Raw genomic sequence first — 4339 nt, forward strand, 5'->3', positions numbered from 1 at the left:
CGGTGAAGGGGTTATCGAGGCCTGCACCGGCCTGCAGACGAGGCAGCTGGATCCTATCCTAGTTGATCGCCTTCGTCCTTCTCACCTTGCTGCCCAGGAGTGTAGTGAAATGGTCATGGATCATTTTTGCCTTCTCTTTGTGATCCGTGGCTTGTTTGCTCTTTGACTCCAAACAGTGGGTGTAGTTTTTACTTCTTCTAGAGTTGATCTTGGCCTGGAAAAATGATGTCTTTGCATTGCCCACTTTGAGCCAGGTGGTCTGTGCCGCTTGCCTCTTCCTTACTCGCTCGAGAGCCGCGAGTCCCACAATATTCAGCTTCAGGGTTTTCCTCAGCCAGAACTCTCTTTGCGTTAGCTGGCGTCTCTCCTGCGCCACATCAAGTCTCAGCACCACCTCAGACGCAATGTGAAACTGCAATTTGGTGTTGCTGAAGATGCTCTTGGCCTAGATCTTCAGGTCTGCTGCTGTTCGTTTTAGCTTGATTTTCATCCTGGTGAAGGGACAACAGTGGTTTACTGGTCTTTGCCATGCCCTCTGGACCGTCTGCTGAAAGTGCGGGAACTTGGGCCAGAAGGATTCAAATTTGAAAACTGCTTTGCGTGGTGGCGCCGCTGCATCCGTGAGCAACAGGGGGCAGTGACCGGAGCAGGAAGTGGATGCAGCCATGAGTGTGTAGGAGGGGAAGATTGCCTCCCATTCTTGGTTGCAGAAAATTTTGTCGATGGCGACAAAAGTAGGGTTTTCTCTCTCGTTACTCCATGTGAAGCGCCTGTTTTTGCACTTTATCTCTCTCAGGCAAGCCCGGTCGATTTGCATCTCTGAATCTGCTGATGACCCTTCTATTGATGTTATGGTTGCTCTTATCCCTTGCCTCGTAGATGACGTTAAAATCACCGTTGATCAGCCACGGATCGCCAAGAGGTGGTCTGCTTCTGCTCAGCTCCTCGAGGAAGTCATCTTTCCTGGTGTCGTCAGCTGGGCCGTAGACAGTGGTGATCCAGAAGGAGAGACCACCGTGGGGGAGGAACAGCCTGGCAGTGATGGAGAATTGCCCTACAGATTGCGTGGCGATTGTGATCCTAGTGGAGTCCCAGAAAATCGCGGCGCCACCACGGGTGCCCAACGCCGGTCATTACGCATATTCGACGTACACAAAATATAGCTAGTCATGAGCTAGCACATTACGGCCGTGCCACGCCTCGTATTGCTGTCTGGCTCGACTCGGGCACGGATGAAGTTGTAAGGTTGTGTATGAACAATGTAATTCCCAGTTGAGTAATATAAGATCCCATTTCCCCGCAAAAAAAATATTTCATTCTAAAATTTTACACACATACACATCATAGTACAATATTTTCAGTTTTTTTAAAACCGAGAAGTATGAATTTTGATTTTTTTTTCAACAAATTTGGCCTCAATGAAGGCCAAACTCTAAAATGACGTTCTTGATAAAGGTAATGTGTACAACTTCTCCTCCCCTATATCCCTTGGTGGCTAGGGCAACCCCCCCCTCCCCCAGAATTCGTCGGTGAGCCCATAGATTTGCCTATTCTTTGCCTGTCGTTCCGACGGCTGGTGGCGGGAAAGGGAATCCCAGTGCCTCCGATTAGTAGTTTAGCCGTTTAGGTTATTGGCTTTTTAGTTCTTGCTGGTACGGTGCTCGGGCGAAGGTGACGCTTATTCTTCAAGTTTGTCTTTTGGACTCCGATCTTCCTCGGGTTCATTCGTTTGTACTTAGTTGATGGAGCCCAGTGTAAATTCATGTCATCTCGTTGGGGTGTTGAGGTTAGGGTTTCTCGTCATGACGAGATTTGGTGTCAGGTGATTCAGATCTATTTAAGGTTTCAACATCAACAACTACGGCTAGGGCTGGAATTCGAGCCGAGTCGAGCCAGCTCGGCTCGACTCGCTAGAGCTCGTTTCGTTAACGAGTTAGCTCGACTCGACTTATTATTATAACGAGCTCAAATTCAAGATTGTCTCGACTCATATAACTCGCGAGCTGGCTTGTTTAGCTTGTTAACCTCGTTAAAGATATGAACATAAAACCCTCAAATCTTATAAAAATGATTATGTATATATTAAACACACACACACACACACATATATCACTAAACAATAGTAATTTTCTTGTAGTGCATGAGTCTCCTAGAAGGCTGGCCCTTCATCGGCTAGGCCTTGTGTTGTGCGCCTAGGACATAGGGTGCTGACTGCTGAGTGGCTGCTCTTTTTTTTGTATTGGGAGTGGCTGATTTTTTGTACCGAGCTTAACGAGAACACAAGTACTCATAAGATTGGTTCGTTTAACTTGGTCTATAAACAATTTTAAACTAAAGCTTGACTCAACTCGTTATTCTTCGAGTTCGAGTCGATTCAAGCCGAGTCACGAGCTACTCGTTTAGCTTGCGAGCTTCGTGCTTTTTTCCAGCCCTATCTACGGCTCAAGGCGTTGGTCCTTAGTTGCACATGAACATAGACTTCCCGTCAACAATAAGGTCAAGCCAGCTCTGACAGGGGAGCCTTGGAGGCGGTGCATTGGCGGTTCATTTTGGCGGTGACAGTGGTTGTTCGATGGTCTGAATCTTGATGTAATTTTTATTTTGTTGAGATGCTTTGTATTTCTGATGAATTTTGATAATAGATTGGATATTTTTCTCACACCTTGTTTGGATGTATGTATCAGGGCCTGTAATCGATTTGGTATTGCCAAACTTACAATTCAGATGTTTGGGTTGTACTCTCTTCATTTTTATTTACTCTGGATATTAGGTTTGACTGAAATAAGTTTGACCAAGTTTATAGAAAAAATATATAAACATTTATCATAATAAATCTATATGATGTGAAAGTATGTTCAACAATGAATTTAATGATATTGATTTGTTATTGTATATATCAATATTTTTGTTTATAAACTTTGTCAAAGTTTGGACTAAATAAAAACGGCGGGAGTATATGGAAACTGTCGTCTGAATCCTGGCGAATACATCCGAAATCCCGCCTGTGCGCCGAGCCCTCCCACGGTTCGGACCCCTCCCGCTCTGAAACGCCTGGAAACGACGAGTTCCCGCAAAACGTACCTGTTCGGGCCTCTGTTTCATCGCTCGACTAGGGGAAACCCTTTCCCCCACCCCGCGATAGGAGCCAGACGAGGCAGCACGCGAGAAACCTCGACGGCGACGCGCAGGTATGCTCCTCTCGCCGGCCGCCCTCCCTCCTCCTCCGACGACTCATTCCTCGCTGCTGTAGCTCCATCTATTTCCCGTCGGCTGGTTCCCTCCGTCCTCTCATGTGAAGTCCCCCTCCGCCCTCCCTCTGGATCCCCAAATCCATCAGATTTGGCCGCCGGCGGAGCACCTCCTCCTCTCGCTCCCTTCTTCTTCTTTCTCTACGGCCCGGGATCCTCCTCCTTGGGTGCCATCCAACCACCTCCTCCTCTGCCCCCTTCAGCTTCTCCCCTGGCTGCCCTAGATCTTTGTCCTTCCCTGCCAACTGACCACCTCCTCCTCTGCCCCCTTCTTCTTTTACTATGACAGCCAACATTCTCATGTGTTCATGCTGATTATTGCAGATTATCCTCTGTTGGTCCATTTATTTGTGCAAAGTTTGCTGACCTAAACTTGTATGTTTGTGCAGATTGATTTCATCACCACAGGGACGGGTTGAGGTGAAAAAATTCATGCTTTACTCTGTCAGTTGAGATGTTGAATATGTGATGCTCTATCCTGCTCATGTGATGATTGAACAATTGATGTTTCTCTCTCTCAATTGATATGTTGTGTCCTGCTCATGTGTAGATTTAATAGTGCATGCTTTCTTTGTCAAATGAGATGGTGAAATAATGATGTTGTGTGCTGCTAATGCCAAGTTCATAATTAGTGTTTGTGTATGTGTGCATTGTAGCTCCATAATGTCTCAAATGGACTTAATTGCTTCCATTACCGAAGAGAACAAAAGAAGAAACATGAAAAGGACTGTATTGACAACAATGTATATTGAGTCAGTTTGTCTTGCACTAGCTTATCTTAGTATGCAAAGGGCAGCAAAGAATTTAGGATGCTTCGGTGATGAGGAGCATCCGTATGATCTTAGGAAGTATTTGCTCAAAGAAATATATAATGGTTCAGAAGTAACTTGTTATGATGAGTTGCGATTAACTAAAAGAAACTTCCATGATTTACGTTCTATGTTGCGTGAGAAGTGTGGCTTGGTTGACAACATATATGTGATTGTAGAAAAAAGGTTGCAATGCTTTTATTGGTGGTTGGACATGGTCTTAAGATGAGGTTGCCCCGCGGCACTTACAAGTGTTCTTTAGAGACTATTAGTAGGCACTTC

At 45.7% G+C, this 4339-nt stretch overlaps 1 long non-coding RNA gene across 1 annotated transcript; it reads left to right on the plus strand.

Moving 5' to 3' along the window:
• Positions 1 to 3059: 3059 nt before the first annotated feature.
• On the plus strand, positions 3060 to 3886 carry LOC123130490 (uncharacterized). The gene is made up of 2 exons (XR_006463842.1): positions 3060 to 3188; positions 3638 to 3886. It is a non-coding gene; the product is annotated as an uncharacterized lncRNA (long non-coding RNA).
• The last annotated feature ends 453 nt before the right edge of the window (positions 3887 to 4339 follow it).

The sequence above is a fragment of the Triticum aestivum genome, chromosome 6A, assembly GCF_018294505.1.
Source record: "Triticum aestivum cultivar Chinese Spring chromosome 6A, IWGSC CS RefSeq v2.1, whole genome shotgun sequence".
Taxonomy (NCBI): Eukaryota; Viridiplantae; Streptophyta; class Magnoliopsida; order Poales; family Poaceae; genus Triticum; species Triticum aestivum.